At 40.9% G+C, this 25409-nt stretch overlaps 1 protein-coding gene and 1 long non-coding RNA gene across 4 annotated transcripts in view; one reads left to right on the top strand and one right to left on the bottom strand.

The window, feature by feature from the left end:
* HERC3 (HECT and RLD domain containing E3 ubiquitin protein ligase 3) overlaps window positions 1–2649 on the bottom strand; it is a 122926-nt gene extending 120277 nt beyond the window's left edge. For all 3 annotated transcript variants that reach the window (XM_032332864.1, XM_032332865.1, XM_032332866.1), the window contains exon 1: window positions 2531–2649. The gene's annotated coding sequence lies outside the window, so the exon portion shown is untranslated. The remainder of the gene's footprint in view (window positions 1–2530) is intronic.
* A 116-nt stretch (window positions 2650–2765) lies between these two features.
* On the top strand, window positions 2766–14098 carry LOC116584476. The gene is made up of 4 exons (XR_004283210.1): window positions 2766–3033; window positions 10775–10895; window positions 11524–11771; window positions 13683–14098. It is a non-coding gene; the product is annotated as an uncharacterized LOC116584476 (long non-coding RNA).
* Window positions 14099–25409: the final 11311 nt, after the last annotated feature.

The raw sequence follows: 25409 nt of genomic DNA, 5'->3' as shown, positions 1-25409 counted from the left end.
ATCTTTATATTTATGCAAACTTAAATATTCCCCAATAACTGCACCTTAAAACAGGAGTTTGGTTAAATACCAAAATAAGATAATCTCTAACCAACTCCAAAGATGTCACCTTTAAAAGTGAACTTGAGGGGTGCCGGGGTGGCTCAGTGGGTTAAGTCGCTGCCTTCAGCTCAGGTCATGATCCCAGGGTCCTGGGACAGAGTCCCGCATCAGGGTCTCTGCTTGGCAGGGAGCCTGCTTCTCCCCCTCCCTCTCTCTGCCTGCCTCTCTGCCTACTTGTGATCTCTGTCAAATAAATAAATAAAATCTTAAAAAAAAAAAGTGAACTTGAGACACAGGTAGCATCTTAAAAAATTACTGGCATTTGTAGTAAATATAAAGGAAAAATTACTTTATTTTTAAATCTCCCATTTCAGTTAAAAAGAGAAAATTTTGAAAAATAATTCAATTTTATCTCTTTTCCTCCATTTTTTCCATGTACCACACACATTATAGCTTATTTTGCCAGAACTGTTTTGAAGACTTTCTCTTTCATTCCTGTCATCACCACATCCTCTTTCATGCAAAACAAGATGAGACTGAGAGGCACCTTAAATCTCCCAAAAGAAAAAGTGGTCCATAATTTTAATGTATTATCATCATAACTTTATTTCTATCTTCTTATGTAGAAACTCCTATCCAATTTGGAGAATATTACTTTTATTTCTGAAACTGCAGCAAAACTATCTTGTATCTCCAAGAGAAGTGCAACTCTCATTTTTTTAAAAAAATCTTTTTAATTCTTATGCAAATCTTAAGAAATTTAAATTAGTTACTCAGAACGAAATGCTATAACCAACAACTCCCCACACCATTGGGAACATTTTAGAATCTCTGTTTCTTTTTTCAAAAATAAAAACCCAACTACTTACAGAACAAGTAAAACTGTATGCTAATGAACCGTTTCTTTTTTACATGCTGAAGGAGGAGTTTTGCCAGAGAGGCTGTGAGCCTTCCTCCTTGATTCCTGCATACCTTCTCCAGAAGGTTCCTAGCCTTGGTGTGGTAAGACATTAATGTGTAATTCATCTATTTTGCTTTAAAAGGAGGTTAAACATATTACTCCCCTTTTCTGATTTATAAGGTCATTCCCCTGGCCCCGGGATAAAATAAAGTACAAGAAGAGACAGCTTCACAGTAATCTGCCTACTAAAACAAGACCTCTCCAGAGTCAGTGCATTTTAAAAGGCTGCCAATCCTCATTTTATTTCACTTTTCTTTCTTCTCAGTCTGGAGTTAAAAATCAGCTCACTTGATGTTATCAGATCATCAAATGAAAGGGTCTAGAAATAGCTTCCTATTTGTGGAAGGAGCCAGAAGACATACAAAAATGGAAGAGAGCTCTCGAATCGTCTTTGCTAAAGCATTCCGTGTGTAACGAATGCAAGCAAAATCCTGGAAGGCTTGCTTAGCTCTGAATCCAAGGGACTTCCTAATGGGGCTGATTTAAAAGCTAAAGAACAATGTAATCAGAAAACAGCCCCAAACCGTGACAGACCAAAAGCAAAGTTCAAATACACATTCCCCGGGGCCGCGGTGCATACCCAGAGTCACTGCACGGTTTGCCTTAGGTGCTGCTCTACCGCGCTCCCGGGCTCGTCGGTTTCAGGTCACACACGCTCGTCCCTGTCAATGGTCCCGTTTGCCCACTCCACACGTTTACACAGGACTCCAAGTGCCACCTGCCCCCGAACGTCCCAGCTCCTGACACCCCCGCGTCCGTCCACGCACTTACGTGTCCACACACACACACACACACACACGCACACACGTGTCCACACACACACCTCGCCCCGGCTCCGCCCCGCAGGCGGACTCGGGCGAAGCGAGCCGGGTACGGCCTCCGCCGGGTGGGTGGTGCCGGGCGCCGCGGCCCCGCCGGCGCTGTCAGCCCGGACTCCGAGCCCCGCGTCCTCAGTGCAAACTCCTCGCGGCCGCCGGGGTTCCCCCCAAAACGCGGAGGCCTCGCCGGCTCCCTTGACGCCGGGAAACGTCCGTGTCCCTCACCGCGAGGGTGTCACCGGAGCCTCGGCATTCAAATGGGGACAGGCGAGGAGGAAGGGGAGGATCCTCTTTTTGACTTTCTGCGTCGCAATTCCTCCCGGTCTGCACGCAGCCGAGTTGGGGTGGGGGGCGCTCCCATTTCTAAGGCTGCTTCCGGCCTTTCTGGGCGCGGGGCTCTTTCGGTCCCAGGGCAAGCCCCGAGAACGCCGGGGAGGCGCGCGCGAAGCCGAAGGGCACCTAGCGCGCCCGGCCCGGCGCAGCCCCGCCGCCCGCCGCCCGCGCCCCGCAGGCGCCGCAGCCACCGCGCCCCGACCTCCCCGCGCGCGCGGCTCCGGGTCGTCGCGGGGAGCGCCCTGCAGCCGCAGCAGCCCCAGCACCCCCTCCGGGAGCCGCGCGCGGACAGCCCCGCCGGGCGGAACGCGGCGGTCGCGCGGATGCAGCGCCGCGCTGACTTCTTCCCGGGAACCCCGGCCCCCGACCCGCGTACCTCGGCGGCCGCCGAAGCGCCGCTCGGGATTCCGACTGTGACAGCCCCTCCGGCCCGGCTCGGGGTTTCTCCGTTTTCGGCGTCACAATAATAAGGAAGTTTCCCCGCAAGCCTGAGGGCGGCGGAATGCGCTGGGCGAGTGACTTCCCACCCGGCCAATGGGGGCCCTTCTGGGGCGGATGGGCACCAATGGCGGCCGCGGCGGCGCCGGAGGCGGGGCGGCGAGATCCGCGGGCGGGAGGCGGGGAGAGGCCCAGGCCGGGGAGGGAGGCGGGGGCAGGCGGAGGTGACAGGACCTGCGGGCCCCGCGAGGGGACGGCGGCGCGGGCGTGTGTCGGCCGGGAGGCAGCCGGCAGACCCAGAGCGCGCGCGCCGGAACGCGACTGCTTTTCTCCGACGGGGAAGCGAGCGGGACTGATCAGCGGTCGGTTTGTCAGGTTCTGGGTCTTAATATTTATGCAGAGGTGACCGAAAGCCTTGAGCATGGGAGGAAAATCTAGAGGGTGAGTTATGAAGCGTTTTATCCCGCAGGGGAGCAGTCTTCTGTTTCGTACCTCTCGGGAGGACTGGAGGAGGCGCGGAGCCTTTGAAACGCGGGGCTGCGCGCTGGGAGAGAGGCGGGAAGGAAGTCGGGTGCAGAGGCCCGCACCGCCTGGGCCCTCCAGGAGAGTTGGGGGCCCGAACCGGAGAGCGGTGCTGCGGGAGCGAGCGGGGCTTGGGAGGCTGGAGAGTGGGGGCTGGCGGGGCATGCAGAGAAGTCACTGAGTAGATCTTAAATCTTATCTGAAAGACACCATGTGGCTTCTTTGATGGATAAAGAAATCTGTCCTCCCCTCCTTTCCCTGGCACTGAATCTCAGAGCTTTCTTCTCCTCCCCAAGGTCACAATGCTGTCAGAGTTCCCGTGGTCCTTGTCCTTTTGAAGTAAACGTTCTCACAGACACACGGCTTCATGTATCTGTTGTCCCCCCCACCTCCCTCCCTTGAATTTGAAGCACAGAAGCAGAACACACTGGGGAAGTACCACTCTAACCCAAAAGAATGGCTTTCCTAGTGGATGAATTTCTGTAACCTGTCATTCGAACTGGGAAGGAGGCCAGATTCTTCCCAAGGACGTTCAAATCAGGTCAAGTCTGCAGTTACCTGTTCTGGAAATCTAATAGATTCACCAAGCCAAAAAAAAAAAAAAAAAAGTTTTGAGGTGTGGGGATGGGTCAATCTTGGCTGACCTAGGAACTCTCAATGAAATAAAGCAGGTTGTCAAATGCTCCTGAGACAAGAAAGAGAAGAAAAAGCAAAATCTCAAATTATCAGGTAGCTAAGGTCATCTGAGAAAATTTCAGCCTTTGAAGTTTCAATCACACTGGACACCTTTAGAAACAGTGGGGACTGGGGCGCCTGGGTGGCTCAGTGGGTTAAGCCGCTGCCTTCGGCTCGGGTCATGATCTCAGGGTCCTGGGATCGAGTCCCTCATCGGGCTCTCTGCTCAGTGGGGAGCCTGCTTCCTCCTTCTCTCTGCCTGCCTCTCTGCCTACTTGTGATCTCTCTCTGTCAAATAAATAAATAAAATCTAAAAAAAAAAAAAAAAAAAGAAAAGAAACAGTGGGGACAATATTAGCAAGATTCCCTTATACAGTTTCACAGAAATCTAGATATCTCACAAAGACATAATCCCTGTCAAGAGATGGTATCACAAAAAGGAACTGGGGAAATAGCCAGAGAGGAGTTAGGGTAGGAAGGGAGGTTTCCCATGGTTGAGAAGGAGAGAGCAAGATTCTGTGTGATTCATGTACCAAATATAAGGTTTGTAATCAGTCAGCATTTAGGTCAATATATTTGTCCCATGGCTTAAGTGTTTTCTTAAGAAATTTCATCTTGAGGAAGAAGTTGGGTATCAAAGACTCGAGCCTGAAGTTGGGATTTAAGTATGTACAAACTGGAGTACTGTCAGCTTCCTGACTAAATAAACATCCAGAACCCTAGGAAATTACTTACATGTAGAATGATCAGTGAAGATACTTGGAGTACTTCATTTTATTTTCTTAATTGAACCAACATAAAATGCCTATTTCCTTAATAAGCATGTCCTGCTCCATTTACCAAAATGGCTTTGAATGGCCGCAGCACCAACAGTAGTCTTTTTTTTTTTTTAGGATTTTTTAAAATTATTTGTATTAACATATAATGTATTATTTGCCCCAGGGGCACAGGTCTGTGAATCATCAGGCTTACACATTTCACAGCACATACCCTCCCATAACCCAGATGTCCATAACCCAGCCACCCTATCCCTACACCCCACCCCCCAGCAACCCTCAGTTTGTGAGATTAAGAGTCTCTTATGATTTGTCTCCTTCCAGATCCCATCTTGTTTCATTTTTTCCTTCCCTACCCCCCAAACTCCCCACCCTACTTCTCAAATTCCTCATATCAGAGAGATCATATGATAGTTGTCTTTCTCTGATTAACTTACTTCGCTAAGCATAATACCCTCTAGTTCCATCCATGTCGTTGCAAATGACAAGATTTCATTTCTTTTGATGGCTGCATAGTATTTCATTGTGTATCTATACCCCATCTTCTTTATCCATTCCTCTGTTGATGGACATCTAGGTTCTTTCCATAGTTTGGCTATTGTGGACATTGCTGCTATAAACATTCAAGTGCACGTGCCCCTTCAGATCACTACATTTGTATCTTTAGGGTAAATACCTGGTAGTGTGATTGCTGGGTCATAGGGTAGCTCTATTTTCAACTTTTTGAGGAACCTCCATGCTGTTTTCCAGAGCGGCTGCACCAGCTCACATTCCCACCAACAGTGTAGGGGGGTTCCCCTTTCTCTGCATCCTCGCCAGCATCTGTTGTTTCCTGACTTGTTCATTTTAGCCATTCTGACTGAGCACCAACAATAGTCTTAATAACATATTTAAACTGTCTTGAGAGACCATACTTTACTTTTTCTTTGCATTTCTATAGCTCCATCTTCCATCCGTTTCTTTCTGACTTCGCGTATGTTCCCTCAACAAATATACTGTATATTGAGCATCTACTGTACTGCCAGCTCCTGCGGATTTCTTGATGAGGAAAATGGCACAGTTTCTGTTGCCTTCAAGGGGGAGGCAAACACTAACCACATCAATGCACCAAGGAGTACATAGTTGCTAACTAAGATAAATGTTATGTAAAGAAAACATTCATGTTAAATATAAAACCTAAAAAATAACTATAAACAAAACCGACTTCCAGTTAATGCTATGTACACTGACGTATTTAGGAGGAAGTATACTGATATCTGCAAGTTATTTTGAAATGTACATTTTAAAAGATGGATTGAAGGCTGGATAGAGAGATGGATAGCTGGATATACATGTAATAAATCCAGTATCCCAAGATGTTAATTATAGACTCTCCATGGTAGGTAGATGGTTGGGGTTTTTGGAATGCCTGGGTGGCTCAGTTGGTTAAGTATCTGCCTTCGACTCAGGTCATGTTTGGGATGGAGCCCCACATGGGGCTCTCTGCTAGTGGGGAGCCTGCTTCTCCCTCTCCCGTTCCCCTGCTTGGGTTCCCTCTCTCATTATCTATCTCTGTCAAATAAATAAATAAAATCTTTTTAAAATTTTTTTACAATAACAAGTGTTGGAAAACAAAAAATAAATAATAAGAGATGTGATAAATTGTAACTGTAACCTTTGACAGGCAGAAGGGATCATGTAGTCCAGCTCTAGCCCTGGACAGATGAGGAATCCCCAGTGACAAGGGGATGATACCCAGTGCTGCTACATCTCCACCTGAACAGATACCCATTCGCACCATTTTTTACAGGTCACTTTTTGAAATGCTTGTGCCTATTTCAAATTGAAAGAAATTCTCAGTACAGTAGGAAGACTGTTCAATGATGATTGTTTTCTGTGTTTGACTTATTTACCTGGCAGACAAACATGAACTTGGTAAACTTAGAGACAGATCAGACTTGTGGTGAAAAAATAGGTTAGCCACAACATTCTGTCTTTCAGGTATACTTTTGAAGAGATAAGTGTCTTCACCTCTGGGAAAGGAAACCAATGATTATTTGACAGATAGTATGTGCGTACTCTGTAAAGCTACATAATGACAAAGGTGTTTTTTGGTCCCTCCACCGCCCAAAATACTCATTTTGTCCATGTAGTCAATATTCAAAGGAAAAATTCATTCTTAAACATTTTTTACATGTTTTCACTGTTTTTTGTTGCTTAATATAGTTTACCTAAGAAGCCCATATATGCCCAGGCTACATTATCTAAGCTTATTGAAAACTGTCCTATAACATACAGCACTGATTTATTACTGTGAAAAATAACTTGGAAGAAAAATATCATGGTAAATCAATATTTCCATCAATCAAATAATTATTAAATATTTAGTTAATGTCTTCTATATGTATTGCTGGATAAGAAGCATTATTCCTTACCGCAAAGAGCTTACAGGCTTTATGACTATTCCTTTGTGTTTCTTGAAACTATTCATAGTTTAATTTTGCATTTTTTAAAAATCAGTCCATTTGGATGAAGCACAAACACCTTAACTTAAATATTAGAAACTCAGTAATATCGTATAGGTTAATATCAATTAATGTTACAAAAAAAACATTGGATGATTGAGCATTTCCTAAGAAAGCCTTTAGGGTGAGCTTTAGTTTGTCCCTGAAGACCTTTGCAATAAAGTCTTTAGGAAGTGACATCTGAAAATTTCTCTTCTTACAAGGTCCCAAAACTTGTATCCTTGGAAGTGGCATCCAACCTAGCACTCGGACTGCACTGACAAAATAAGACCTTGGGGGATTACAGTAAAGAGCATGTCTATTGCTGTGTAGCTGCAGTGTGTGCAGATTTTAACTGCCAAAAATCAGGCAACTGTTTTACCCTGCTAGATGCAAAAAAAAAAAAAAAAAGAGAGAGAGAGAGAGAAAAGAAAAAAAATCTCCAGAAGTTCACTTGTGTCAAATCAAAATAAAATCATCAAAATGAAAAACCCCTTTTCTTTGAAGTTAAAGATGAAATCTAGGTCAAATGAAATTTAAGGAATTTTATTATATCCTAGAAAAGCTAAAGTGACCCTATGGAATTATAAAGGGCATGCATAAAACAGTATTAGACAGCTTTATAACTTGGCCATAAATTCAAGGAACACAGGTGAATATGCATAATAAATGGTTTCTTGCTCTACCGTTATAATACATCATATGTTCCATGACATTACCTGATACACTGTGTTATCCCTTGGGGCAATGCATAGTTCGGGTTGCATGGAGTGTGATGCAGTAATTCATTTTCCTCAAACCTAGCAGAAGCATATTTAATGTATTGTCTCAGTTGACTTCTCTCATTTTTACTAAATAAACTTTGGGGCACCTGGGTGGCTCAGTTGGCTAAGTGTTTACCTTTGGTTTGGGTGGTGATGCCAGAGTCCTGGGATTGAGCCCCAAGCTGGGCTCCCTATTCGACAGGGAGTCTGCTTCTCTCTCTGCCTCTGCCCCCGCCCTTTAGTGCTAGCTGTCTCTGTTTCTGTCTCTCTCAAGTAAATAAAATCTTTAAGAATAAATAAACAGGGGCGCCTGGGTGGCTCAGTGGGTTAAAGCCTCTGCCCTCATCTCAGGTTCTGGGATCAAGCCCTCTGCTCATCAGGGAGCTTCCCCCTCTCTCTCTGCCTGCCTCTCTGCCTACTTGTGATCTCTGTCGGTCAAATAAATAATAAATAAATAAATAATTTTTAAAAATAAATAAATGAACCTATATCTTTAACATACTCCAGGAAGAAGGAAGTAATCAGAGGGGGTTCTATCTGTAAGGTTGTTATATAATATAATATAAAATAACAATAAGAATCTATAAAAAAATAAAATAGTATTGTGTTTCCAAACTTTATGGCTACCCTTTATATAAAGGAGAATTGATAATTGGTATTTAACTTTCCATTGGTCTCCAGCATTTGTCTTCATCCCACATGTAGGTAAAAGCCCAGTGAAGTCAGCCATTATATTTGCTTTTAAATTGTTGACTAACAGGGGTGCCTGGGTGGCTCAGTGGGTTAAAGCCTCTGCCTTCGGCTCAGGTCATGATCCCAGGGTCCTGGGATCGAGCCCCACATTGGGCTCTCTGCTTGGCAGGGAGCCTGCTTCCTCCTCTCTCTCTGCCTGCCTCTCTGCCTATTGTGATTTCTGTCTGTCAAATAAATTAAAAAAATCTTTAAAAAAAAAATTGTTGACTAACAAATTGTTCTTACCTTACAGATATTTAAGATACTATAGAATCATCTTATAGATACTATGGCTATTTCTGTTTCCCTCTTTCCATGGGCTTTTGAAAGCCTGGAACAAAATGTATATCCCATCTGTACAGAAGCTTATTGCATACATTTTGAGAAGTAACCTCAATTCAAGATTCATTATAACTTTTCTATGACATTTTCCCATTGTACTCATTTTCTTACCTACTTAAAGAAAAACAAACCTGCTTTTCTCTTCCAAAAGTATATATAAGAAAAGAAGAAAATAAAAATGATCAGTCTACCACCTTTTTTTAGTTCTTATTATTTTGTCTTTTCCCCACACACATATATATATTTCTAAAAGTGGCTCATTTTCTACATTTTACACAATGCTTTCTGAATTTAACAATGTATTTAACATCTTCAATAGAATTAAATAATATTCTACAACATCATTTTAAATTGTATGTAAATTACATATACCTACAAAATGGATATACTGTAATTTAACCAATTTCTTATTGTATATTCATTTTCCATTCTTTTCCATTCTTTGCATTCTATAAGCAGTAGGACAAACATAGCTACACATAGTGAATATAACTAAAATATTTGCCCTCACCTTTGATTACTTCCTTAAGAAAAATTCCTAAGAGAATAATTGCTAGGTCAGGCAAAATGCAGAGTCTTAAGACTTTATAGAATATTGCCAATAGGGACGCCTGGGTGGCTCAGTCGGTTGGACGACTGCTTTTGGCTCAGGTCATGATCCCAGAGTACCGGGATCAAGTCCCGCATCGGGCTCCCAGTTCCACGGGGAGTCTGCTTCTCCCTCTGACCTTCTCCTCGCTCATGCTCTCTCTCATTGCTTCTCTCTCAAATAAATAAATAATCTTTAAAAAAAAAAAAAAAAGAATATTGCCAATATTCCCTAACAAAAGATGGTACCAGCTAAATACACATACAATGTCTAAGTAGCCCTTGTCCAACCCCCTTACCAATAATGGGGTTGTTTTGGTTTGGTTTTCATTTTATTGTTTTTACTGTATTAATAAGTCACCTTATGTCTTGACTAGAATATGTGGATTAACAAGATTTAATCTTGTTAATTAATAAGAATTACTCTTGACTAGAATTTTGAATAATTAAAATTAAAACAAAAAAATTCTAATAAAATAAAAAGTCACATAGCCCACATCTGAAAATCAGCTTAGGTAAGACGTTTCTAAACATGAACATCAAAAATTACCTAAATGCATAAAAATCTATGAGTAGGGTTGTTGGTCCTTTCTAAAATTGTTTAATGTCATGTGACTCCTCAATCTTCCCACACACCTTCCAGAAATAAAAGGCTGCAGGAAGGAAGTTCTGTACAAACTTAGACTGTTGTTAATCATATTCTTATTCACACACACGCACATACCAATAACAATCAGTTGATGGTTCGCCAAGTTCCATAGAAAAATAAAAAGCAGACAAAGTGGGGCACGTGGGTGGCTCGGTCAGTTAAGCAGCGGACTCTTGATTTAGGCTCAGATCATGATCTCAGGGTCGTGAGACTGAGATTGAGTTCTCTGTCAGTCTCATGCTGAGCATGAGGCCTGCTTAAGATTCTCTCTCTCCATCTCCATCGGCCCCTCCCTACCCAACAAATAAGTAAATCTTTTAAAAAAAAGGAGGGGGGGACAAAGTATCAGAATTTATTTCATCCATCAATAGAATGGTAGCCAAAGAAGGCACTTTATTGTGCACTTCTCAAAAAGAAAACGTAGTGTCATGATTTGTAATAATCCATTGTGGTTCAGTCACCTTTGTCATCAGTCACCTTATGTGTACCAGTGAGTCCCAGGCTTTATAGAAGAAAATGACCTTATTGACCAATGATCAGATAAGCATGTAGTTCAAGTTCTTTCATAGCCTTCAGAAGTAGGTTTGTACTATTTCATCCAAGTTCTTACCTGGTTCTCTTTTTGAGTAACTGGATAAAATTTCAACCTAGATATATGGCTATCAGCCTAGAATGAGAGAGAACCACCTGACCAGTACCTGGAATGAAACATGCATGCTGGATGTTATGCATTATGTTCTGATGGATTGTACTGATGAACCCTGTACTTACGGTAAGTAATTTGGAAGGTGTAGTGAATTAAATAGTTTCCCCCCAAATCCATGTCTACCTGGAACTTCAGAATGTGAATTATTTGGAAGAGGGTCTTCACAGATGTAATTAGTTTCATTAAAATGAGATCATAGATCATAAAGTGAGAATTAGGAAGATTCTAAATCCAATAACAAAAGTCCTTTTTTTTTTTTAAGCTTTTATTTATTTAACCGACAGAGATCACAAGTAGGCGGAGAGGTAGGTGGCGGCAGGGGGTGGGGTGGGGTGGGAAGCAGGCTGCCCACTGACCAGAGAGCCCGAAGAGGGGCTCGATCCCAGGACCCTGAGATCACGACCTGAAGCAAAGGCAGAGGCTTAACCCATTGAGCCACCCAGGCACCAAACTAATGTCCTTTTAAGAAAGCCATGTGGGGGCACCTGGGTGGCTCAGATGGTTGAGCATCTACCTTTGGCTCAGGTCATGATCTCCAGGTCCTAGAATTGAGCCCCACGTTGGGCTCCTGGCTCAGCAGGGAGTCTGCTTTTCCCTCTCCTTCTGCCTCTCCCTCTACTTGTGCTCTCTCAGTCTCTGTCTCTCTACCTCTCTCAAATGAAAAAATTTTTTAAAAATCCTTCTTTAAAAAAAGCCATGTGAATACACAGAGACAAATATGAAAAACATCATGTGAAAATAGAGATTGGAGTGATGGGTGTCTCCTAGCCAAGAAATGCCAAGTAACCACCAGAGGCAAGAAGAGAGGCATAGAGAGTCGATTCTCCCTCAGAACCTCCTGAGGGCATCAAACTGCCAACACCTTCATTTTGGACTTCAGCCTCCAGAATTGTGAGAGAATACATTTCTGTTGTTTTAAGCCACCCAGTTTGTGGTACAGAGGTAAGTACATTGCTGCAAAAAGTATAATAGGCTTTTAATGCGGTAGCTGTGGCATCTGTGACCAGGGTGATTGCCAGGATTGACTTAGAGATCTGGCATCTTAGACGAGAGTTCCCTTGCCCTGAGAGCTCTGTATGTGTCCTTCCCAAAGTATCAACGCAATAAAAAAGAATGATATTTGCAAACTGACAAAGTCTATTCTCAATCAAGATATACAAGGAGTTAAACTCCCTGGCTAGATCTTTCCAATAAACATTGACATCCTTTTGCAAGCAAATGTAGGTTAGCCAAGTCCATTTTACAAAGTATACTTTCTCCACCTGGTATTTTATTTTATTTTTTTAAAGATTTTATTTATTCACTCAACAGACGAGCTCACAAGTAGGCAGAGAGAGAGAGGTGGAAGCAGCTCCCCGCCGAGCAGAGAGCCCGATGCAGGGCTCAATCCCAGGATCCTGGGATCATTACCTGAGCTGAAGGCAGAGGCTTAACCCACTGAGCCACCCAGGTGCCCCATCCACCTGGTATTTTATTATAGTAGCAGTAAACCCAGAGTTCCATATTAGTTTCATCCAGAAAACATATAAATTATGTAAGATTGTGTGTATATAAGACTTGACCTTGAAATTCTAGTCATTTCAAAGATAAATCATGTTTTCATTGATCTTATAGCAGAACGGGTACCCTTTATGAATGAGTGTAACATAGAAGCTGGGAAATATTTAATTCTATTTTATTTATCCCACAATGTAAGACTTTGTTAAAGTGAAATTTCATGTCAGTGGAGAACCGAAGAAAATCAGTCATATCCGTAGGAAACTCCCATCAAGTCCATTCCCTTGTAGTACCTTTTTTTTTTTTTTAAGATTTTATTTATGTATTTGACAGACAGAGATCACGAGTAGGCAGAGAGGCAGGCAGAGAGAGAGAAGAGGAAGCAGACTCCCTGCCGAGCAGAGAGCCCGATGCGGGACTTGATCCCAGGACCCTGGGATCATGACCTGAGCCGAAGGCAGAGGCTTTAAGCCACTGAGCCACCCAGGCGCCCCCCCTTGTAGTACTTTTTAATGATTTTTCATAGTACTTTTTAAGGAAATCTTGACAATCATTTTTATTTTTTAAAAAGACAACATTAGGGGCTCCTGGGTGGCTCAGTGGTTTAAGCCTCTGCCTTCGGCTCAGGTCATAACCTCAGGGTCCTGGGATCCGAGCCCTGCATCAGGCTCTTGCTCAGCGGGGAGCCTGCTTCCCCCTCTCTCTCTCTGCCTGCCTCAATGCCTATTTGTGATCTCTCTCTGTCAAATAAATAAATAAAATCTTTAAAAATAAATAAATAACAAGCCAACATTATGTTGTTTTGGGGTTTCTTTACAATTTTATTTATTCATTTGACACAGAGAGAGGGTACACACAAGCAGGGGGAGCAGCAGAGGGAGAGGGAGAAGCAGGCTCTCTGTTGAGCAAGGAGCACAATGCAGGCTTGCTGGACCAGAGCCGAAGGTAGACACTTAACCAACTGAGCTATCCAGGTGCCCCAGGTCGGCATTACATAGTAAAACAAAATACAAACGGTTTTGATCCATACAGAGGTCAAAAAAGAGTTACTTAAATAAATTGTTTATTTAGGGGTTCCTGGGTGGCTCAGTGGGTTGAGCCTCTGCCTTCAGCTCAGGTCATGATCTCAGGGTACTGGGATTGAGTCCCACATTGGGCTCTCTGCTCGGCGGGGAGCCTGCTTCTCCCCCTCTCTCTCTGCCTGCCTCTCTGCCTACTTGTGATCTCTCTTTCTCTCTCTCTCTGTCAAATAAATAAATAAATACATATCTTTAAAAATTGCTTATTATTTTATTTATTGTTTAATAAATATTTATATAGTATAATAATATGATTTATTGTTTATTTATTGTTTAGGGAAGAAATTCTGACCCCAGGTCAGCCTCTGAAGCATTCAGTGGACTTGGCTATGCTGAATCTAAGCTACGCTGAGAAGGATCTCTTAGTATACAGAACAGACATCAAATTTAACTGCAGAGACATTTTACTTAGGAGATCAACTAAGCAACTCCATGATTTATATCACTGAAAAAAAAAACAAAACAGTGGCTATTAATTAGAAGCTCCCTAAGCTTTCTATACCTCATCTATTCTTTGAAGAGACTGCCAATGATAATATATCAAGTTATTTTAATATCCACTCTGTAGAGATAATAGTGTTTGTAATATTGAGAAAAGTCCTTTGAGAAATATAGAGGAAATATTTGGTAAAACACCAGAACAGAATTTTTTAAAGAACACATTGTCAGCAAATAAAAGAACTACTAAGAGAATGAGCTCTGCAGCCTCTTGGCAAACTGGGTCTAGAAACACAAAAAGTTCTGCTGTAAGGGTCTAGTGTGGGAAAAGAGGAGCAGGAATTCGTGGTATCAATCTACAGCAAAAAAGAGATGAAGATGGAGTTTCCATGTTGCCCTTTCTGCTGCTTCTTCCCTTTTGCCCTTCCTCCTCCACCTTCATGTACCCCAGGCCATTAGCACATGATTCTAAGCTTTCGTTTTCAATCTTCTACCCTTTCGAGAATCTGATGGCATTACATGTTGTCTCCACAAAAATGGTACATTTGCTCACATAATTATGAATACCATTCTAAGAGTATTTATGGACTCTTTCCATCTAGGGACGGACCTATATACTCCTCATCCTCTTCATTATGAACCTTTGCCTTAACTGCTTACCAAATCTAAGAATCAGATAAGCTCATCTGTCTTAAATGCAATAAGGCTTAATATTTGGCTATTCTCTCCTAGAAGGAATTTCAAATCTAGGATAACGTCCCCATCTCAAGATCCTTAATCACATTTGCAAAGTCCCTTTTACCATATAAGAGAACATATTTACAGGTTCCAGAGATTAGGATGCAGACATCTTTGGGGAACCATTATTCAGCCTACCACACTCTACATTACCTCTTCCTCAACCCTAGTTTTGGTCCTTATCTGTACCCTTGGACTACTTCAACATTTCCCTAACTGGCTGACATGAGTCCCACTTCTTCCATGAAACCCTCTGGAGGTCCAACCCACAATTTGACTTCCTATAGCACTTTTTATGAACATGATGTCCCTAGCATTTATTACATGCTATTTGTGTGTCTCCACCAGTTTCCCACCATATGATCTTAGACAAGTCAATTTCCATTCTTGTGCCTCTGTTTCCCTATCTATAAAACTGATAATATTTGTACTCTCATCGTAGGAATGTTCTGATCATTCAATGTAATAACAATGCACTTAAAATGCTCAGCATACAGCACTTAATAAATGTTAACTCCCCTTCCTTTTTCTTCTATTTACTTTCTTTAGCATATGAGCCATATTAAAAATTCTTTCAGGGAAGGGACTATTTCTTATGCATTAAAATATACCATATACATTGTAAGATCAATATCTTTTATCACTATTACTGTTGATGACAATAATTAATCATATAAGAGATGATTCCAATAATGTTTCAGATTTGGTCCTTCCCACTTTCTATTTCCCATTCTGGAGTACAAATGAATACCTTCTCTTCCATCAAACTATTTATATTTCTATTGAGATATTTAGAGAATATTTATATTTGATTAACTATGGAAACACCTAAGGGTAATGGCTGGCAAATAGCGGATCTTCATCAAGTGTTGGCACAAAGAATTAATCTGTGTTCAAGAATCTGTCTGTTGCATTGCTTTCTTTACTTCTGAGTTACTATTTGAAAAAGGAAGAGGATGAGGTACCTGGGTGGCTCAGTGGGTTAAGCCACTGCCTTTGGCTCAGGTCAAGATCTCAGGGTCCTGGGATTGAGCCCTGAGCCCCATGTCAGGCTTTCGGCTCAGCTCAGCAGGGAGCCTGCTTCCCCCTCTCTCTCTGCTTGCCTCTCTGTCAAATAAATAAAATCTTTTTTAAAAAATTTTTTAAATAAAGAAAAAGGAAGAAGTTGTATTTGATTAATCTCACAGCCCTTTGAATCTCTAAAATCCACTATTCCTATAATTCTGTGAATAGAGTAAGAAGCTACTTTGACCAAGAAATAACCCTTTCTTATGTTTATTTTCTCTCTCCAGGACTTAATTTAAGTTCAAATTAGTTAACATATAGTGTAGTATTCGTGTCAGGAGTAGACTATAGTGATTCATCACTTACGAAAACACCCCAGTGCATCACAAGTGCCCTCCTTAATGTCCATCACCCTTTTAACCCATCCCCCAGTTCCTCTCCGGCAATCCTCACTTTGTTCTCTATCATTAAGAGTCTCTTACAGTTTGCCTCCCTCTCTGTTTTTATCTCATTTTATTTTTCCTTCTCTTCCCCTATGCTTATCTGGTTTGTTTAAATTTCACAGATGAGTGAAATCATATGGTACTTGTCTTTCTCTGACTGACTTATTTCACTTAGCATAATACACTGTAGTTCCATCCACATCATTGTAAATAGCAAGATTTCATTCTTTTTGATGGCTGAGTAATATTCCATTGTATATGTATACCACATCTTCTTTATCCATTCATCAGTCAGTGGACATTTGGGATCTCTCCATAGTTTGCCTATTGTTGCTAATGTTGCTATAAACATTGGGGTGCATGTGCCCCTTTGAATCAGTATTTTTTATCCTTAGGATAAATACCTAGTATTGCAGTTGCTGGATCATAAGGTAGTTCTCTTTTTAACTTTTTGATGAACCTGCACACTGTTTTACAGAGTGGCTGCACCAGTTTGCATTCCCACCAACAGTGTAACAGTGTTCCCCTTTCTCTCCATCCTCGCCAAGACCTATTGTTTCCCATGTTGTTAATTTTAGCCATTCTGACAGGTGTGAGGTGGTATCTCATCCTGGTTTTGACTTGTATTTCCCTGATGATGAGTGATGTTGAGCATTTTTTCAGTGGTCTGTGGACCATCTGGACATCTTATTTGGAAAAATGTCTATTCATGTCTCTGCCCATTTCTTAACTGGATTATTTGTTTTTTTTAGGTGTTGAGGTTCATAAGTTCTTCATATATTTTGGATACTAACTCTTTATCAGAGATATCATATGCAAATATCTCCTCCCATTTTGTAGGTTGTCTTTTAGTTTTGTTGTTTATTTCCTTCACTTTGCAGAAGTTTTTTTTTATCTTGAGGAAGCCCTAATAGTTCATTTTTGTTTTTGTTTCCCTTGTTTCCAGAGATGTATCTAGTAAGAAGTTGCTACAGCTGAAGTCAAAGTGGTTGCTGCCTGTGTTCTCCTCTAAGACGTTGGTGGATTCCTATCTCACATTTATGTCTTTCATCCATTTTGGATTTTTTTATGTATGATGTAAAAAAGTGGTCCAGTTTCATTCTTCTGCATGTGGCTGTCCAATATTTCTGACACCATTTGTTGAAGAGACTGTCTTTTTTCTACTAGATATCTTTCCTGCTTTGTTGAAGATTAGTTGGCCGTATAGTTGAGGGTCCATTTCCAGGTTCTCTGTTCTGTTCCATTGATCTGTGTGTCTGTTTTTCTGTCAGTACTCGACTGTCTTGATGATTATAGCTTTGTAATACAGTTTGAAGTCTGTAATTATGATGCTGCCAGATTGGTTTTCTTTTTCAGCATTTCTTTGGCTATTCAGGGTATTTTCTGGTTCCACACAAATTTTAGAATTGTTTGTTCTAGCTCTAAAAAAGTGTTGGTGTTGTTATTTGATAGGGATTTCTCTGAATGTGTAGATTGCTTTGAGTAGGATAGACATTTTAACAATATTGGTTCTTCCAAGCCATGAGCGTGGAATGTTTTTCTATTTCTTTGTGTTGTTTTCAATTTCATACGTGTTCTATAGTTTTCAGAGTACAGATCTTTTACCTCTTGGGTAGGTTTATTCCTAGGTATCTTATGGCTTTTGGTGCAATCATAAATGGTATAGATTCTTTGATTTCTCTTTCTGCTACTGTTGGTATATGGAAATGCAACAGGTTTCTGTATATTGATCTTATATCCTGTGACTTTGCTGAATTCATGTATTGGTTCTAGCAGTTTTTTTGGTGGACTTTTTTGGGTTTTCTACATAGAGTATCATGTCATCTGCAAAGAGTGAAAGTTTGACTTCTTCCTTGCTGATTTGGATGCCTTTTTATTTCCTTTATTTCTTTTTGTTGCTGAGGCTAGGGCCCTTTCTTACCTTTAAATCATTTCCTCAAACACTGCTCTCACTTTGGTATCACCATTCTATGGGGCCAATTTATGATAACATGTCTGTTTATGAAGACAGAAAAGTCTATTCCACTTACTGCTAGATATGATTAGGTTTACAGCTACTACTTAAATAGCTATTACCTGAAACTATCTTCAGTATTAGAACCCTACTTTATACATGCATAAACATAAAGTATCCTTTATTATAAGGCAAAAATTTTCTAAATCAACATATATATGTAGCACTCACATAAATATTCACTTGATTGAAGATAATATCATAAAAATACTTTTAGAAACAAATGTATAATGGGAGTTGAAAAAGGAAGATGTAAGTAATATGATCTTTGGCCAGAAACACCTGAAACTAAGTCAACAACCTCTTCCCTTAAGGTCCACAAGGAAAGATGCAAATAAAAATAAGCACTTTGTTTAAAAAAAAAAAAAAAACAGAAGCTACAACAAACAAATATTTGCTATTAGATAAAACTTTAATGCCAGACTTCAATGCAGAATTTTAGGGAATAGTCAGAAGTTTGGTGAACAAGCGCCTTTGCCTAAGCTTATTATTTCCTATGTCCTCTATTTCTGCCCCAACACTCACATCCAAGTCTTAGATCTTCCTATTCTAATACCCACTACAATCTTATTTATACATCGAGCATAAGACTCTATTCTGAGAAAGCATGACTCAATTAATGTCCTTTAACTTTACCAATCCAAAGCAAACAAACAAACGAAAACTTTACCAATCCGTAGCAACTCCTCTTCCTTGGAGGAGAGAAGAAATTGCCACAGCCAACAACTCGAGGAATTCCGCCTTTACACCATATAGCAAATAAATTCCAGAAAAGTTTAAGAAATAACAAAAACTTCAGAAAAAAAATAATAAGTGATTGCTTACAAAACTTTGTGGAGAAGAAAGTCTCTAAGCATGGTACCATGAAACAAAATGGAAAAGATTAACGGGTTTTATTACTTGAAACTTAGAACAAAAAATTAAACCTGAAAAAAGTTAAAAGGCAACATTTTACTAGGAAAATATCTGTTCTGTGCATGACAAAGGCTTTTACAATAAGAAATAAGAAAATAAGATAATATAATAAGAAATAAGAAAAAATACTCTAAGAAAGAGCAGAAGTCTTGATGAGTAAAACGCACACACACATAAATGGGGAGACCTATCCAGCATTTTCAGGGAATCATTCCTTGAAGAGAAAACATTTAAGCTTAAGTCTTAAGGATGTGAGGAGTTGCCGGGCTGGGAAAGATCATCCCTGGCAGAGGGAACAGCATGTGTCAAAGTTCTGAGGCTAAGAAGAGCTCGTCATTGTCAAAGTCCTGAAAGGATTGCCAGCTCACCAGTGTGGCAGGAGCAGAGTGGGCAGAGCAGAGAGTGGAAGGAAGCTTGGAGAAAAAGTCAGGGACGTACCATGCCAGCTGTTACAGGGGTTTTAGTTCTATTATAAGTGCAGTAAAAAGCCACTGAGTGGGGGAGTGGGAAATGTTAAACAGATCACCCGTTCCTGGATAGATGGCAAGAGATGGAAGGGTGGGAATGCAAGTTGGTGCAGCCACTTTGGAAAACGGTGTGGAGGTTCCTCAAAACATTAAAAATAGAGCTACTCTATGAGCTGGCAGTTGCACTACTGAGTATTTACCCCAAAGATACAGATGTAGTGAAAAGAAGGGCCATATGCACCCCAATGTTCATAGCAGCAATGTCCACAATAGCCAAACTGTGGAAAGAGCTGAGATGCCCTTCAGCAGGCAAATGGATAAAGAAGATGTGGTCCATGTACACAATGGAATATTACTCAGTCATCAGAAAGAATGAATACCCAACTTCTGCATCAACATGGATGGGACTGGAGGAGATTATGCTGAGTGAAACAAAGTCAGGCAGAGAAAGTCAATTATATGGTTTCACTTACTTATGGAATATAAGGAATAGCATGGAGGACATTAAGAGAAGAAAGGGGAAAATGGGGGGGGGTACAAAAACAGAGGGGGAGATGAACCATGAGAAACTGTGGACTCCAAGAAACAAACTGATGGTTTTAGAGGGGAGAGGGGTCCATGGATGGATTGGACCAGTGATGGGTATTAAGGAGAGCACGTACTTCATGGAGCACTGGATGTTACATGTAAACAATGAATCTTGGAACACTGCATCAGAAACTAATGGCATAGTGTATGGTGACTAACATGACATAATAAAAAATAAGAATAATTAAACAAAAAGGGGGATGGAAAGGGAGGAATAGCAGACCCTGAAAGACGAGTTAGGAAATCATCAAGGCTAATACAGTAATCCAGGCTCGAAATGGTAGTGGCTTGGGTTCAGATCATGGCAACAGAGATGAAAAGAAGTGAATACGGCCAAGATCTATTTTGGAGGAAGAAGAGAAGGGAGTGGGAGCAGGGGTTTGAGAGAGAGGAAACCAAAGAAAAGTCCACGATTTCTGGCTAAAGCCGCTGGTTGGACAGCAATGCCCTTTCCTAAAATGAAGCAGATTGAAAGAGGTACAGGTTTTAGAATGTAAATCAGGAGGATAAGATCCTTGAGGGGGCATCTGTGTTTAAACTTTGCTTAGCAGTATACATCCAGCACACAGCACACTGGCTGACACAACGAATACTACCTGAATTGGGTTTGTCCATCCTGTGACATCCTGATAATTCACCACATATAAGAGGGATTTGGTAAATTAAGTGAAATATTAAATGGATATGGGATATACATAATTCTAAGATTCATGTTTTGGGGCATCTGGGTGGCTCAGTCGATTGAGCAACTGATTCTTGATTTCGGCTCAGGTCATGATCTCAGGGTCATGAGATGGACCCCCAAATCAGGCTCCAAGCTCAGAGGGAAGTCTGTTTGGGATTCTCTCTCCCTTCCTCTGCCCCTCCCCCAAATCAAACTCTTTGTCTCTCTAAAATAAATAATAAATCTTAAAAAAAATAAAAAGATTCACATTTCAAATTTATGAATAAAGTGACAGTGATAAGTTAATGCCTTCCACATAAATGAGCCTTATGTAAAGCAAATTTTTACAGAATATTTTATGTAAATATTTATGTACAGAATATTTTATGTACCAATCCATGCTGTAAATTGGTACTTTAGGAAGAAAAAAGTCATAAGAACGTCAATGTAGATGAGGGTTCTTTATTATTATTTGAGGTTATTAAATTCTATTGTTTTAGAGACTTGACTCTTAAAGGCACTGTAGCCTCACGCTGCTGGCTTTTAGTAGACAGGGGAGCAAACAGGAGAGCAAGTGACATCACCTTTGTGTCAGCTGCTGGTGCTTGTCGGATTAGACAGGGTAAAGAGGAGCCCTCAACTGACAGTGAGACCAAATAAGTATTCAGCTTTTAAACCCTGAGGGCAACATGGTGTTTAGCATAATCACATTGACATGCGATTTGCATGTCCCAACTCTCTAGAATACAGATTCTGCATTGTGTGAAAAGAAGAAATCCTATACAAAAGGATCTTCGTTGGTGTTCTGCCAAAAGTATCTAGACGTCAATACTTTTCAACAGGTGATTGTCATCTAGTGTCCTTATTATTCCAATAAAGCCTTTTAAGAAATTGGCACTAGCTATTATTGAAAATCAAATTTGATCAGAGACTTCAAACTGAGTTAAATTTATCCAGATCTGAAGTTTTATATCTTGTCTAAGTAAGATGTGAAACAAAAACAAACAAAAATTCTCCAGGACACCCAAGCAAAATATTTTTTAAAAATATTATGGAGGGCGCCTGGGTGGCTCAGTGGGTTAAGCCGCTGCCTTCGGCTCAGGTCATGATCTCAGGGTCCTGGGATCGAGTCCCGCATCGGGCTCTCTGCTCAGCAGGGAGCCTGCTTCCCTCTCTCTCTCTCTGCCTGCCTCTCCGTCTACTTGTGATTTCTCTCTGTCAAGTAAATAAATAAAATCTTTAAAAAAAAAAAAATATTATGGAGATTGAGGCACCTGGGTAGCTCAGTCGTTTAAGCATCCAATTCTTGATTTCGGCTCTGGTCATAATCTCAGGGTTATGAGATTTGATTCAATTTGACTTAAAAGTGGACCCCTGCCTTACCTTTTAGTGTCTCCATTTCTTCAGTTGTGAAATGGAGATGGTAATAGTACCTACCTCATAGGGTGGTCCCAGTTTAGATGAGATAATGTGGTGAAACTCTTGGAATTGTGCTCAGCAGGGAGCCTGCTTGGGATTCTCTCCCTCACCCTTTCTCTCTCAACCCCTCTCCCTGCTCACCTGTTTCTCTCTCTCTCTCAAATAAATAAATAACTCTTTAAAAAATTTTCTGGAAGTATTAAAAACAATTGTTAATTCCACACGATCTAGCAATTCCACTTCTGGGTATATACCCAAAAGAGTTGAAACCAAGGCCTCAGAAAGATATTTGTACACAATGTTCATAGCAGCACGATTTACAATAGCCAAAACGTAAAAGTAACCCTTGTCCATCAATCGATGACTGGATAAAAAAAGTGATCTATATGTACAATGGAATATGATAAAGCCTTAAAAATGAAGGAAATGGTGTAACATAGATGAGCTTTGAACACATTATGTAAAGTGAAATAATCCAGCTATTAAAAAAGGCAAATATGGTATGATTTCATTTTACAAGGTACCTATATCATACAAACTGGTCAAATTCATGGAGACAGAAAGTGGAATGGTCACTGCCAGGGAGAAATGGAGAGTTAGTATTTAATGGGAAAAGAGTTTTAATTTGGGAAGACAAAAACGTTCTAAAGATAAGTAGTGGTGATGGTTGCACACACCAAGTGAATATATTTCCCCTCTAATGAGCTGTACATTTTTAAATGGTTAAAATAGTAAATTTTATTGTATGTGTATTTTATCACAATTAAGTACAATAATTGTGATTACGACTTTAAGGAGTAAGTGGTCTGTCATATGAGCGATTTTATCCTGTCAGAGGTATAAGACACATGGAGGGTGGACGGAGGTGGGAATAGGGAAACCCGCAATCCGCCTGCCCCCGAAGGTGGTGCCCGCCCAGTCGAGGCGTGGGAGGAAGAGGAGGCGTGGGAGGATGAGAACGCGAGGGAGGGGCTTCTACAACTGCTTTTAAATAGGAAGGAGCATCCATTTCCGGCAGCACAGGCACAGGGTCCGTCAACTATTTTCATTTTTCAATTTTGTTGTGCTGCTTCAAGGATGGTGGAAATTCTTTTTAGATCCTGGCAATAGACTCTGAAACCCTACCATTTTTGGAAGGGGAGTTTGAAAGTTTTCATCTTTTCTGGAACATCATGGGTTTGTTGTTGACAGCTAGGAAAAGCTGTAACAGCTGCAGGTCAGGTTGCCTTTGAAATTATAACTTTCTTGGGGCACCTGGGTGGCTCAGTCCGTTATGCAGCTGCCTTTGGCTCGGGTCATGATCCCAGGGTCTTGGGATGGAGCCCCTCCTTGGGCTCCCTGCTCCGCGGGGAAGCCTGCTTCTCCCTCTCCCACTCTCCCTGCTTGTCTCTGGCCCTCGCGTACTCTCTGTGTCAAATATATAAATAAAATCTCTTAAGAAAAAAAAAAGATTAAAATCATTACTTTCTCCTTATTCCTGCTGATTTGTTTTGGAAAGGGCAGATTATAGCACGAAACTCTCCTTTAGGGCTATCAGTGAATCTGTTGGGAGGATCTTCCTTTTCCCAGATTCTCAGAGTTGTTAGATTTCAAATCAGTCTAAAGACGGGGTGAAAGGAAGCCCCGAACTCTTTGGGTCTCCATCCCATCACCCTATCCCAGAATTCCAGAAGTCAGAATTTCATGGTTCAAGGGGCCCTAGTGAAACTGCCTGTGGCAGTGAAAATAGATAATTGCATCATACAAATTTCTAACATCAGGTTTAAACTCCTCAACTAAAAATGCATCTGATCAAGAGATCAAGCTTTATAAAAACTGGAAGTAGCTGGATTATAAGCCTAATGAGTTTTATGCTCCGTGTGCACATAAAGAATGTTTTTAATGACTGATGAGTAAGCTACATTTTTATTTTCCTTCTAAAATGGCCATGGATTTCCTTTTTCTAGCGAACACCGGTCTTGAATACACACAAATGCTAAAACCCAGCTGCTTCTCTTTGCCACCAAAAGCAGTCTTAATTGGTTTTTATAACATATACATATCTTTCATTCTAGTAAAGCGCAATCCTCAACAAATTGTTTTGATTAAAATCCAGTGAATGCTTTTCCTGTTCTTTTCCTCCCTATACAGTCTTGTCCCATACTTTTTGGCATCTGATACCCAAGAGAAAGTATCTCCAGAATATAATTTTCAGATAACAGAATCAAATTACCAACTCTATCTTGAATGTAGAATCTATGATTAAAATTTTCCCATTTATGTAACTTTATAGGCTTCGTGAAGGGGGAAAAAACTGCACTTATATCAGTTTTACATACTGATAAATATATTTTTAGGGGAAACCTGGCTGTCTCAGTTGGTGGAGCATGAGGCTCTTGATCTCAGGGTTGTGAGATGGAACCCCACTTTGGGTGTAGAGATTACTTAAAAATAAAATCTTGAAAAGAATTTTTAGTTAGATGATGGCTTAAGGCCTCGTTCATTAACTGCAACCAAGGGAACAAGGACCATCCCTCCAAATTTCTGAGTGCTTATTCCTTAGTAGAGTATAAATTCACATCACCAGGAAAACTACATTGTCAAAGCTGATTATTTTGGAGGATTTATTTTTTTGGTACTGTATTGTATTACCTAAATTGAGGGTGTCTAAACTGAAAATCCTCAACACCTTCTGGCCACGTTTGAAAGTCAGTTGTATTAGTTTGCTAGGGCTGCCACAACAAAGTACCATAGACCAGTAGCTGAAACAATAGAACTTTGTTTTCACGCAGTTCTGGAGCTTAGAAGTCTGGGATCAAGGTAGCAGCAGGATTGGTTTATTCTGAGGTCTCTCTCCTTAGCTTATAGATGACTACCTTCTCTCCATCTTCACATGGTCTTTTCCTTCTGTATGTCTTCGTCCTAATTTCCTCTTCTTATGAAAACACTAAAAATATTGGATTAGGGCCCACCCAACCTCATTTTAATTAATTACCTCTAGAAAGAGCCTATCTCCAAATATAGTCACATTCTGAGGTGCTAGGGATTGGGGCCTCAACATATGAATTTTGGAGGGGCACAGTTGAGCATATAACATGGCCCAAAATTCAGAAATAGCAAAATTAAAACCACCAGATCAATAAATAGTATTTAATAAGACTTTACTGTGCATGTAAGGACAGTTCTAGAACTGGGAGCTTTCAAATTTAAAACTAATATGAAGCCCAGGTTACAGGATGTTACAGGATGGCTTAGAAAGTGAAAATCAGGAAGTTGTTTAACCTTTACAATGATTGGCTATTACAGTGGGGCGTTTCCACAGGGCAGGGAATTG

The sequence above is a fragment of the Mustela erminea genome, chromosome 2 (assembly GCF_009829155.1).
Source record: "Mustela erminea isolate mMusErm1 chromosome 2, mMusErm1.Pri, whole genome shotgun sequence".
Lineage (NCBI taxonomy): Eukaryota > Metazoa > Chordata > Mammalia > Carnivora > Mustelidae > Mustela > Mustela erminea.
Note: the sequence above shows the minus strand (reverse complement) of the source record. Positions and strands in the feature narration are given on the sequence as shown.